Source organism: Mandrillus leucophaeus, unplaced genomic scaffold (assembly GCF_000951045.1).
Source record: "Mandrillus leucophaeus isolate KB7577 unplaced genomic scaffold, Mleu.le_1.0 Scaffold1008, whole genome shotgun sequence".
NCBI lineage: Eukaryota > Metazoa > Chordata > Mammalia > Primates > Cercopithecidae > Mandrillus > Mandrillus leucophaeus.
The window spans coordinates 1,086,842-1,100,496 of NW_012098188.1; the positions used below are offsets into that span (position 1 = coordinate 1,086,842).

Here is a 13,655-nt window from a genome sequence, read left to right on the forward strand (position 1 = left end):
GGGGGGGGTGTCTGCCTTGACCAGTCACCAGGGCATCAGCCTTATTATGCTGCAGGGATGTGTCTACCTAGACCAATAGTCAGGGAATCAGCCTGATTATGCTGCAGGGTGTGTCTGCCTTGGCCAATAACCACGGCATCAGCCTGATTATGATGTGGCGGCATGTCTGCCTGGGCCAGTCACCAAGGAATCAGCCCCCTGATTATGGTGCAGAGGTGTGTCTTTGGCTTGATTATGGTATAGAAGTGCATCTTTGCCCTGATTATGAAGCAGAGGCCAGTCTGCCTGGTCATGGTATAGGAGGGCTCTTTGCCTGGGCCAGTCTAGCCACTAAGAAGACAGGGTAGACCTAATGGACTTGAAAGACGAGGCAGAACGGCCCTGATGCACTCGCACATCAACTGCCTGTTTGCTATAATCATGTTTCTGGAAGGCTCTCTCTATGAAAAGGTGGGCAGGCCTCTGCTGTCCTCAGTGGGAAATCCTTTTAAGCAGTTAGTTCTGTAGGCATTTCTTACATGGCTTCATGGTTCCGTGTAAACTGTCGGGCAGCCAAGGCTTAAATTATTTTAGGAAAATAAACTGTCTTTTAAATTGTGGCACAAATTTTAGGGGAAAAAATGCATGTGGTTCATCTCTTGTAAGTTTTCTAGGGATTTTAAAAATAGGTACCGTATTACAACTGGAAATGTATGTCGCATTACTTAAAAAAAAAAAAAATCTTCACTTAGGATATCAGAAAATCTTGTTTAAAACATAGCCCATGCTGGTTCCCTTCATTGTATCTTGAACAAATCCTTTCAGTAATGAATTCCTTGGGACAGATGAAATTCTACATTTCAATATAACTCAGCCAGGGTAATTTGGATTCAAAGACCAATAGGAAGAAAGGTGGTGCCTTTTATTGTGTTGAATCCCCCAGGAGTTTTTTCTGTTGTCCTGGCTCCCTGCTTTCCCATGCGTTTTCACTAAGCATGAGATTCCTAGAGGAAGAGCCCAGGGCATGGCATCTGGGTCAGTAGAAAGGAGTGAGGTAGGCCACACCCCCGAGTCCCTGGTGATCCCGCCCCTAGGGACAGCCTGCCTTGCAGATGTGCTCCTCAGCCTGGCCAGCTCTCCCCTGCATCTCTTGGCCCTCACCACCTGCACCAGGCTCTCTGGCATTAACTTCCTGCCCTCTACTTTCGCCCTCTCAGACCATCTAGAGCAGAAAAAGCAAACTAGAACCCTGGCCCTCTGGATAGCCACGGACGGCTGCCACGGCTCCCCGTGGGTGGCTGAGGGGAGGGAGTAGGTGTGGCCTGTGTGGTAGAAAGGATGCATCCAGTCCCAGCTCTGCAGCCGAGCACTCCTCCTGCTGTCCAGCCCCAGTCCCCTCAGGACATTAGGAGTACTGACTGACATGACCACTGTGGGATACTATAATCTGAATGTGTCCCCCAAATCTAATGTTGAAACTTAATTGCCACTGTGATAGGATTAGGAGATGGGGCCTTCAGGAGGTGATTAAGTCCTGAAGGTGGAACCTCACAGGTGGGATTAGGGCTGTCATGAAAGGACTAGAGGATAAGGCCTGCTCGTCCATTCCTCTGTCACCTGAGGACACAGCATTCCTCCCCTCTGGAGGGTACAGCAACAAGGTACCATCTTGAAGCAAGGAGCAGCCCTCTGCAGAGACAGACCTGCCGCTGCCTTGATCTTGGCCTTCCCAGCCTTCAGAGGTGTGAGAAATACATTTCTGTTCTTTACAAAGTGTCCAGTCCCAGATATTTTGTTACAGCAGCACAAACAGACTAACACCTGGGGCATTCCTGTAAGACAACCTTGGAGCATGTGTGGTTACACCTGGCCCAGTGAGTGGCTCCTAGCAGGCACTTGTGTCATCTCGTAACCCAGAAGGATCCAGTCCTCACTCTGAATCCCACTTTGAGGAGTTAGTAAGGTCGTTTTCCATCCCTGCTCAGCTTCATTGAAAAGCGCACACCAGTCATGACTTGGACACCATGCACATGACATGGGCTCTGGTCCTCTTTCTATCCGAGCTGTATCTTCCTCTTGTAAGTAAGTCTTCCTCCTCAGGCTGACTTAGGTAATTATGGTTGTTTCCATCCTTCTACTTTTTTTCTTTTTAATTTTGTTGTTGTTTATTTTCTTACACCATTGTCTTCCTGGCTGTTAACAGATACACCCCCACCCTTTCCATGAGGAGCATCTGGCAGGAAGGCACTCATCCTCCATAAGTCAGCTAACAACTTGCCTCTCTTTCCTCTGAATTCTTGTGTGTGTAGTGCTGAGGGAGTGCTCGGGGGGACACAGAAGAAAGGTCTCTTTCCTAATGGAGTATGTCATTCATTTGGGGAGAGGAGACAGGTATATCTACAGTGTCCAAGTGAAAACCCATGGTGTAGGATATTGTTACATAGCAAAATGAGAAATTCAGGAAAGAGTTGCCAAAGGGATATAGAATTAAGTAAAGCAAGATGTTCTTCGAGCGCTGGCCACTCCTGGGGTAGGGGGTGACCTCAGGGGAGTCCACAAGAACATAAGAGATACGGATGGGAGAAGCCATTTCAAAAGGAAAACAGCACATGTGGAGGATTCCAGTCAGCCAGTGAGTCTGCATGAAGCCAAGCTTCTTATGGCTCACAAGCTTCAGAGGGGAATTGTGGCCCTATGAGTTAACCTTCTTATTCCCCAGCTCATATGTTTGCTTTCTGGATAGGGAGAACTATTGGGATTTTTAAAAGGAGGCATGTCAGAATGCAGCCTGCACTTGGGGAGAATCCTCTGGGTTTGTGGCACACAGTGCCTGCAGCCTAGAAGAGATGGGCTAGAGGAAGGCCAGGGTGATGGTTGAAGACATGCACCCCCCTTGACTGGGCCATGAGGTGCCCAGACGGAACATTCTTTGGAGTGTGTGTGTGAGGGTTTTTCTGGAGAAGATTAGCATTTGAATTAGTGGATTCAGTAAAGGAGATTTTCCTTCCCAATGTGTCTCATGAAACACATCATTTTTCACATCACGAAATTTGTCACTAGAAGAATGAAAGGATGGTCTTAAGTAGGGAGAATATCCCTTCAGGATAAAAAAACCACAATCATGATATGCTTTTTTTTCCATTGGAGACAGAGTCTCGTTCTGTCGCCCAGGCTGCAGTGCAGTGGTGCTATCATAGTTCACTGCAACCTTGAACTGCTTGGCTGAAGCAATCCTTTCACCTCAGCCTCTGGCGTGGCTAGGACTGCAAGTATATGCCGCCACACCCAGCTAAGGTTTTTTTCTTTTTTTCTTTGTAGAGACAGAGTCTTGATATATTTCCCAGTCTGGTCTCAAAACTCCTACCTCAAGCAATCATCCTCCTTCCTCAGCCTCCCAAAGAGCTGGGATTACAGACATGAGGGCTTTTTTTTTTTTTTTTTTTAATTACACAATTACACTTGCTTCACATAATACAAAAATGTATAGCATTAAAATTGGAAGCCCCTCTAACTCCCACTCCCTGGAGGTAACTGTTACTCGGTGTTTAACTATTTAGGGTACCTCATTTCAGCCCTTTTCTTATGATGCCTCTGTGTTTGTATATAGACACACATGCACACAGAGATATGCTCGCCTACACTCACCTACGTGCACCTTTATGGAATGAGGCCGCTGACATCATTCACCAAGATCCAAAGCAAGTACATATAGATTAATGGGACAGAAATCCCAAATGTTTTAATTAAATTGTTAGTCAATTTTTTTTTTTTTTTTTTGGAAGTAGGTCTAACGAAAGTGAGGACATCTTTTTCCTAGGCTCCCTGAAATGCTGGACGTCCCTTGGGATGGGAAGGCACTCAGAGCACTTCCTGCCTGGGAGTACTTACAAGGTTGCCTTAGTCTGTGCAGTGCTAACATGATTCTTGTGTCAAGGACAGCTTCCAGAAGACCTCAGCAAGCACGCTGTGCTGCTTTGGTTTGTCCTCCTTAGTGATGGAGGTATTGTGCTGTCCACATCCTTACAGTCCTGTAGATTTTCATATGTCCACACTGACACAGTCATATCTCTTGTTCTGTCTCCTATGCCAGTGGCTTCAGGGCCAGCTGTTACCTTTAGGAACCAGAAAGCACCCAGGTCAGCTTCCAGGCCAGGAAGGAAGCCAGCAGAAGAATTATAGCCCTTGATTTATAGGCTGCTCTGATAATCCATTATTTTCTAAGTCTGGGCAGCAAGCCTCAGTGTTGAGGGGCAGTATAACACATAGGTGGCAGGAGCCCCACAGAGAAGAGGGACCCATTTGTGTATATGTCACAAACCATGTCTCCACCTGCCTGTCATTCCTGGCCTCCCCTCAGCCAGATTTCTCAGCTCGGTGCTGGGGCTATGCCAGTTAGATCTACCCAGGGTGTTGGTGGCTTCGAGTCTCATTAGGATGGACAGTGCCTAGAAACCCCAGAACACATTCTCTGTACCATGTTCAGGAAACATGCACCTGAAGGGTATTCATGCCCCTTCTCCTTGTTGGTATCCACTACGGTCGTGTTGGCTCACAAGCATCGAGGACTCACTGCATGTCATGCTCTCAGTGCTTTCACTCATAGGGGTGTGTGTCAGCCTTCTGCCACTGCTAAGAAGCAGTCACTCTTAGCACAGGGAATGGCAGGGAGGGCTGCAGGGATCAAGTTACTTGCCCAAAAGCTTGCAGCCTCTGATTATGGAGGCTGGCCTCGAACCCAGGTGGATAATGAAGAGTCCAAAGCTGCTAGCCGTGGCACTCCACTGCCCCAGATGATGTGGCGGTGACCTTCTGTTGAGGTAGACAACATCAGAGTACAAAGGGGAGAAGATGTGTTCTGACACAGTTCACAGGGCTGAGCCCTTTAAGGCCACATATAACCCATGTGGAGAAGTCCCCAGTGCTCGGGGACTCTGCCTTGCCCAGCTCCGTTTCTGCTGGTGGTCTCGATTTGTGGCACTCAGCTGATTCTCAGTCGCTGGAGAGGCTCTGCTGGCAAAGCTGGACCTCAGAGATTTTTACTTAGGCAGATTGTACTCCTTGGATAACAGCACAATTAAAGGACACACCAAGCGAACAAGCGAAAAGGAAAATTGTATGCTGACAGTCATGGTAACACATTCAACTTACACTGTGTTCCTTTTCCATTTAACAAATCGAATTAGCCCCATGTTCAGGAACATTTATGATCGTAGGGAGGAAGAAGCCCATTTGCCAGTCAAATGTAAATGATGAGTCTTTAAAATTCTTACCCCCCTTTTCCTTTAAAATATCAGTTTATTCCATGATGTGTATGGACATTATTCCTCTTTTCTGAAGATAGTGGCTTTCATAGGCAGCTAATTGCCTTGTTATTTAGTAAATTGTACTGAAGACATCCTAGACTAAGGAGAACAAGATACAAATCTTTGCTTCTGATCATCCTAGATATTACCTCACTGCACATGTGGAGATGTTTCTCAAAGAATTACAATTTCTATTTTTTGCTTTGTTTGTTTGACACAGGATCTCACTCTGTTGCCAAGGCTGGAGTGTAGTGGTGCAGTCATGGCTGACTGCAGCCTTGACCTCCGGGGCTCAAGTGATCCTGCCAAACCCAAGCGATCCTCCCACCTCGGCCTCTCAAGTAGCTGACACTTCAGGCATTTGCCACCATGCCCAGCTAATTTTTTTTTTCTTTTCTGTAGAGACATGGCCCTACTATATTGCCAAGGCTGGTCTGAAACTCCTGGGCTCCACTGCTCCTCCTGTCTCAGCCTCCCAAAGTGCTAGGATTACAGAAATGAGCCACCATACCTGGCCCAGTTTCTGTTTTTAAATGTGTGGTGGTTCTCCTGTGGATTTCTAAGTCTTTAGGAGTATAGGATAATGAATAAGAGAAATCCTTACCTCAAGGAACTCTTGACTCAAAGGAGAGGAAATGAGTAGATAAATGACCACAATGGGTTGAATCAAGTCACTGCCCTTCCGGGAGGCGTGTACCCACAGCATAGGACCAGTGTGGAGCTGCACAGACAGGCTTTGAGGGGTGTTAGGTGCCAGCACTCTCTGCACACTGCAGTCAGTACGAGGGAGTGGGGAGGGCAGTGAGCAGCCAGGCTGCAGAGCGCTGCCAGCTTGCCCCAAGTCCCAGGCCCCGCTCACAGCCTCCTGGCGCCAGTAGTGGAAATGGTTGCAGAAAGCAACCAAAGAGAAATACTTTCAATTTTTCATCTGCCACACAGAGAAGGTGGGAGAGACTTGCAAAGGGAATAACATCCAGTCCTTTTGTTACTTGGGCATGGAAAGTTGGGGTTTTCCTTTTGATTGAGTTCTGGGAAGTCAGCGTGAATCGGCCTTCGGTTCCCTGCCTCCAGACCTTATTCTCCTGCCTCAGTACGATGTCCCTAGAGTTGTCAAATCCATAGAGACAGAAAGGACAACTGTGATTGCCAGGGGCTGGGGGAGGGGGATGGAGGTTTTAGCGTTCAATGGGGACAGAGTTTCACCTTGGAGAGAGGAACAAGTTCTGGACGTGGATGGTGGTGATGGCTGTACAACAATGTGAATGTACTGAATGCCACAGAATTGTACACTGAGAAATCATTAAAACAGTAAATTGTATATTGTAGGTGTTTTACCACATACAACAATAGTTATTCTTTTTCAAATGGCAAGAAGCCATTCAAGGATTTTGGAGTTGTGTTTTGGCAAAGCTCCTGTGCAGATGAGGTAGAAAGCCTGTGGTGAGTAGACACAAATGTGGGTTTTCACATAAGTGTTGTGGATAAGTGCATCTCCCCTAGCTCCAACAGGATCACACACCCCATCAGGGAAGAGAGCTGTCTCTCGTGCCCCCCAAGCACCTGGGTCCTGGGGACTTGGGCCCCGTGTCGTGGGCAAGTTTGAGTGGGGTCAGGAGCGCCTTGCACCATGCCTGCTCTCCTGAGGCAGTTTCTGCACCACTTCTGCACGGTGGACCTTTCATCTCCATGGCATAGTCGACACAAGAATACAGGGAAATTCTCACTCTCTTCTTTCTAGAGGGTTCCTTGGACGGTAGACTGTAAGAGCAAGACTTTAATATTTCAGATTATTGACAGAGACAACATCAACAGAAACTCCTCACAACAAAGCTCTAGCCATAAAACTGAAATTTCTGTGAAATGTTTGCAAAAAAAAATTTAACAATAGGAAACTATGATATTTTATAGTAAGCAGTCCATGGATTGGGTTAAGAACTTTCAAATTAGTTTGGGATTACTATAATTTAAAGTATACTGTTATTTTTGTCTCATTGTTGAATGCATAAGGCAAAATAAATTCATTTTTGATGTGAGTTATTTAAAAGAAGCATACTTTTCTATTACCTCTTATTTGTGAAGAAATTGAAAACTGAAACTCTTTCCCAATCTTTATATCATTTGCACTTTTATGTTTGTTCTATGACAGTCAGGGTTGTTCTTATTTGCGTTATATAGGTGAGGATACAGGCTCAGAGAAGTGAAACGGAGGAGGAGAAGTTTGACCTTGGCCTGTGTAGGCCATTAACAGGCTGCTTTTATTGAGAACCTCAGGTGTGGCATTCTCTACAATGAGTTAAATGCCTTCTTCAGATTGGATTTTATAATACTTGTGCTTGTTTGGGTAAGAGAATTTACATTGTTTAATCACATAGAGAGCTATAGTAGAAAATCAGGAAAATTCAATGAGCTATTAACATTTCCTAGTTTCTATCTTTTCCTTTGGCTATTAATCATAAGCTATTTAAATAGCTGTTTTACACACTGATTTTTATAGTGACAGATCCTTAAAATTGCAACCTGAAAAGTGATTCAAAGTAAATAAAATTGGTACTGTAAGCAACTTTCTGGCAAATCAAAGAAGACACAAAATCAAATATTTTTCTGAGGATGGTCAGTATTTTGAGATAGTTGGTCAGGTTCTCCAAATCTTAAGAAAGCCAGTGGAAGAAAAAGTCCAGTTAAGGCCAGGCGCGGTGGCTCACACCTATAATCCCAGCACTTTGGGAGGCCAAGAAGGTTGGATCACTTGAGGGCAGGAGTTCAAGACCAGCCTGGCCATCATGGTGAAATCCTGTCGCTATAAAAATGCAAAAAAATTAGTTGGGCATGGTGGCGGGCGCCTGTAGTTCCAGCTACTTGGGAGGCTGAGGCAGGAGAATTGCTTGAACGAGGGAGGCAGAGGTTGCAGTGAGCTGAGATCACGCCTCTGCACTCCAGCCTGGTGACAGAGTGAGACTTTATCTTAAAAAGAAAAAAGAAAAAGTCTAGTTAAATGTGCCTTCCCTTTGAGTTTCAGAGCTTTCTACATTCTAGTGAAACCTAGGAGACCTGAGTTACCACAGTCAAGTGATGAACTAAGTGTGTCCTGATCAGAACAAAATAGTGTTCATCAGTATCTTTCCCTTTCTTTTTTATTTACCATTGACAGCTGGCTACAGAGATCATGTAATCTCCAGAAAGAATGCTGGTGTAGCTTCTGTGAGGATAAGAGGCTCCTGACGATCATAAAGTCTTTTTCATGGAGTCACCATTGACCCTTTGGAAGTGTTCAGTGCCACTTCTTTCTCATATCAGCGTAAAACTCTGCAAAGTCATCTCCTCCTCATCTGTTACATAACACAAAATAATGCGTTTTAGTTGATTTTGAGGGCAAAGAGAAGATTCTGAGATTAATAGCAGATTTGCACACTGAACTCAGAATTTGCCAGTGATAGTAACCTTTGTCACATGGGGTGGAGCACAAGATTGTGTCTGAGGAGGTGGGGTCTGGCCTGGTTGGGGTGAAATCGGGGCTAGTGGGTCGCCCACACAGTAGCCTCCAGCCTCTTCATTGTGACAACACAGGAGCTTCCGGTGTTGAAGCTGGCTGTCACTGTAAGACTGAGACGAGATGTGAGGCATATGATCAAAGGGTCACTTACCAGCTAGCTAGGGGGAAGTGGACATTTCCCGAATGTCCCACATTTTAGAAAATAATATGAAATTCCCAACACAGATACTGTCTGGGTTGTATGAGTCTTATTTTACTGAGTTTTCTTTGTATGTTGCACAGCCTGTTGTAAGGGCAATTTAATAAGGAGATTTTAAGCATGTTGGTATATCAAATTGATTTAACCTTTATATACATCCTTTTTGTCTATTAGGGATTTATATGAATTCAGTTTCATAGGACTAAGAAAAAAAATTTTAAATTTAAAAATTTCTGCTCCTCTGGTTGCATTGAAATGGTGGGTGTGTGGCTCATAAAATATTCTATGCATAGTAAGCTAAAAAATATCTGTATTTGGATTTAGCTGCATAAGTACAGGAACTGAACATCAGACTTTAATAAACATTAATAAACCCTTAGGCTATACGTTTTTCAATGAGTTATTATATAGTATATATAATATATAGATACTATATATACTTTAAATTCTCAACATTGTTTTGATAATTTGCTCTAATAATGCTCTCATAATTTGAGCACTTTTAGAGAATATTTAGTTTAGTGGTTAATGGAAGAAACTCGTTGAGGATTTTTGGATTCCGTTTCTAGGAGGGTAATTCTCTCATGAGGTTAATTTTCTGTCTGGTCTGTGCATGAATTTCTTGAAGAACTGACAGTAATTCTTCTTCTTAGTATCACAGGCAAGGGGGCAAAGGGGTTAGGTGTCAATGCCTGGCTGACGTCCTACATTATAAAATTTACCTCTTATTTTTCTATCCTTCCTGATGTTACCTCTTTTCTTTCACCTCTTGGGCCTGCACATGATTTGTTTGCTATCAGGGGCCACCAAGCTTTCTCTGTGTTTTCAGCTTTGCAGACCCCATGGTGTACGTGTGAAGCCTTTAGCTTTGCTGTGTTAAGAAGCAAGTAGCTGTAAACAGTGCGTGAGTGGGTGCTGGTGCTGCGCTCCAGTCAAACTGTCTCTACAGACACAGAAAGTGAAACTTCATCTCATTTTCAGAGGTTATAAGATCATATTTTTTTTGACTCTTTTCATTTAAAAACAGGTAGTAGGTTGAATTTCTGTTTCAAAAAAAAGGCAGGATAAAACGAAGGGCTAAAACACCACAGAGCAGGTTGAAATCCCGGATGTGAAGTAGCGGAGCCACTGGGCCCTCCACCCCAAGTTGTGCATTCAGAATGCCACCCGGGGCAGAAAACAGGTTTATAAACAGTCAGAGAGACTTCAGATCTCTGGTGATCAAGCACAGTGGAGGATGTAGATAAAAGATCCCTGCACCCTGTGCTGTGAGCCCACTGGGTCCCTTCACCTCACTCTCTTTTATGCACAACCAAAAACGATCCCGGAGAACTCTTCTCTGGAGAAGGAAGTTACCTCATGACAACAACTCTCAAATACCAACATTTCGAGGCCCGCTGATGAAAATATTGACTACGGGTAGTAACTTCCAGTTTGGAGAAGGCTCCCACCTATGCCCCCAGGTGGTGCTGTGTAGCTTACTGAGAATCTGTCTGGCGACTCAGCCCCTTCACTCTTAGCCCCTTCACTCTTCTGTTGTGGCGACCCACATCTGAAATGTTGTCCTCTGGGGAACATGCATCCTTTCCAGGCACTCCTGTAATCTATATATTTGTCCCTTCCTTTCAAGAGGCTTAGAACTTAAACTTCAGTTAGCCATTTTTGTTGATATTATGCTGTTCAGTCCTAGTACAGCCATTTTCTAAAAGGAGAGAAAAGCAAGGATCATGGATCAGTAGCCAACGTTAGAGTCAGAGAGCAGTTTCCATGCAGGTTGTCACAGAGGCACATCTAGAACACAAGGAAACTCTCATGCATTCCATGTGCTTAGTAAAAGGGCATTTTACTGCGAAGTACTAGTCTAATCATTCTCTGCAAGGGATTTAAAAAAGGGATTAGGGGTTAATACTACTTGCTAGAGTCAGAGGACAATTTGCATGTAATTTGTTATAGTGGCAAATCTGGAACACAAGGACACTCACACTTATCCCATGGTATTAATTAAATGGCATTTTATTAAGTCCTAGTCTAGTCATTCTTTATAAGGGAAAACAAGGATCAAGGATCAGTAGACCATGCTACAGTGAGAGAGAAATTTTCATGTAAGTTGTTACAGAGGCACATCCATAGCGCAGGGAAATTTTGAGTCATTTTTAACATTAAGATGTCAAGTCCTGCCTGGAGGAAGGGCACTTAGGGTCAGTAGGATCAGGTGGAGAGGCTTTCTTTCTAAAGTCCTAGTGCTTAACAAAGGAATGAGAGAGACCATTCAGTCCCACTGTCACATTGTATACCTGTAATTGCAGCACTGTGGGAGGCCGAGGTAGGTGGATTGCTTAAGGACAGGAGTTTGAGACCAGCCTGGCCAACACGGTAAAATCCTGTTGCTACTTTAAAAAAAAGTACACGCTGTAGTCCTATATTTACTTCATAGAAGCTAATGTAGAAATGCACAATTAATTTTCCTTAAATAAAATTTCTGCATTACTCTCAATATTACTTTGTCTCTTTTATTTTCAATGGCTGAAAAAAATAGTTTTGTTTTAATTTTTATTATTTGATCCATCTGCAATTACCAGACATTGCTCAGTGGTTTGAATTGCCCTCCCTGGCTTTCCATTTTAATCTAAAATTCTGCTATAAGTCCATGAAATTGGACCAGAACACAAGCTATGCCATCTGTGATACTGATAACGAGATTCTAGAGAAAGGTGCTTCTTTGGTTCGAGGAGTTTATGCCGATCACATTTCAGTGACCCCAGAGAACATTAGACAGCGCCTGTTGCCACAAAGCAAGCAGCCAGCTGTGGGTAGAACAGCAAAGGCAGTCGGATGCTCATCCCCTGTATTGCCCTGGGACCAGCAGACCAAATAAATGCAAACTGGACTCTTGCAACTGTTTGTTTGAAGATTTGAAAGAAGTTAGTTTATATTTATTTTCATAACTGCTTTATTTCTGTCAGTATTTAATGTTTGCCAAAAAAGGAAACACAGGTTTCCCACACTGTCTCCCCGTCAAGTATCACAAATTTGTGTGTCAGGTACCAGAATCTGAGAAAGATAATTAAGGTGGTTTAAGGTCATCTCACAGATAGAACCTCAGTCTATCCAAGTTTTCTCCTCCAGGGTCAACCCACTGTATTAGCTTCCTAGTAGTGCTGTGTTAACAAACTCGGTGGCTTAAAGCTGCAGAAACTTATTGTCTGACACCTCAGAAGGCTAGAAGTAAGGAGTCAAGGTGTGAGCAGGGCTGCACTCCCTCTCAAGGCTCTAGGGAAGGATCCTTCCTGTCTCTTTTCAGCTGCTAGTGGTTGCCGGCCACCCTTAACTTTCCTTGGCTTGTACCTTCAACTCCCCAATCTCTGCCTCCATTTTCACATGCCCTCCCTTGTCCTGTGTGTCTCTGTCTCCAAATTTCCCTCTCCTTTCTTTGGACTTAGGGTCCAACCTTAATTTAGTATGGCCTCATATTAACTTGATTACATCTGCAAAGACCCTATCTCCAAATAAGGTCCTATTCCCACGTTTTAGGTGAACATGAATTTTGTGGGGAGAGCACTGTCAAGCCAGTACAGCTCCACCCATACTTTCCTACTCCCAGCTCAGACTGCCACTGTTCAGGGTGCCCCAGGAGGGCCCTGAGCTGGGGCGTGGACTCAGTCAGTCGTGTTTGGCTGGAGTGTTCCACGAGGTTCAGCCAGTCTTGCCAGAGCCTTGCTCCTCTTCCAGGCCCCCAACCCAATTCCTTTCTCCTGTTTCCTTTCCTTCCACACTACCACACTCTCTCACGCCCAGGATATAGGTTAGTCACTCAATTCCATAAGCCGGATTCTGTGGTGCAAATTCCATAAGTGGCGATCCCTGATACTAGCTTTGAGTTGGTGCAAGGTCCCTAGTAAATTAGGAGTGAAGATCTGCACACAGCCAAGGGCCCTCTCCCTCCCAGCAAGCACCTTTTCAAAAGAGCAGAATTCATTTGGAAGGCCTAGAAAAAGGAAGGAGGTGCTCTGCCAAAATCAATGATGTCTGAGAAAGAAGCATGCTCCCTAGAGCTTGGAGAAGATCAGAAGAGGGATAGCCTGAGGCATGCCTCTGCAGTAAATCATTAAGAGAGGCCCACTCACAGCAGCTGTGGCTACCAGAAGTTTCCTGTGAGGGAACTAAAAAGCGCACAATAGTGTTTGTAAGGGATGGTTCCATTTTAATAGATAAACATACAGAACTTATAAAAAGTCAAGAATCTATATTGGCCAGATTTCCTAAATTAGTTAATATTTCTCTTAAATTTATACTTAAAGTCACAATTTTTAAAACTATATATATGAATGTGAATACTATATGCTTTGGGGAATTTGACTTTGGTTATTTTCTAGTGTCAAGACAGTAGTTAAAGCGATCAGCACAGATTTTCTTCCATAATATACTATTGCAATAGAGAAAAGAGACCAATGTGAAACTGGACTCAACATCAATTAGCCCAGAGGTGACTGGGCATTTTAAAGGGAAATTCAGGGAGTAGGGAGGGGTCAGCAGAGGCTCAGCAGAGTCGGGGAAGTGAAAATTGCAGAAAGCGGGAAGAGGATTTGGTCTGTGTGAAGCCGTCTGGGTTTCACTGGTGCTGATAGAAGTCAGGCTCCTGCCCTCCCACAGCGGCTTGTCTGCAGGGGTGGCTGGAACCAACGAT

The 13,655-nt window shown here is 44.4% G+C and overlaps 1 protein-coding gene across 1 annotated transcript in view; it reads left to right on the top strand.

Annotated features, from left to right (window-relative positions):
- Positions 1 to 13,655, top strand: part of HDHD1 (haloacid dehalogenase-like hydrolase domain containing 1) — an 81,836-nt gene that overhangs the window by 29,706 nt on the left and 38,475 nt on the right. The gene's annotated exons all lie outside the window — the stretch shown is intronic.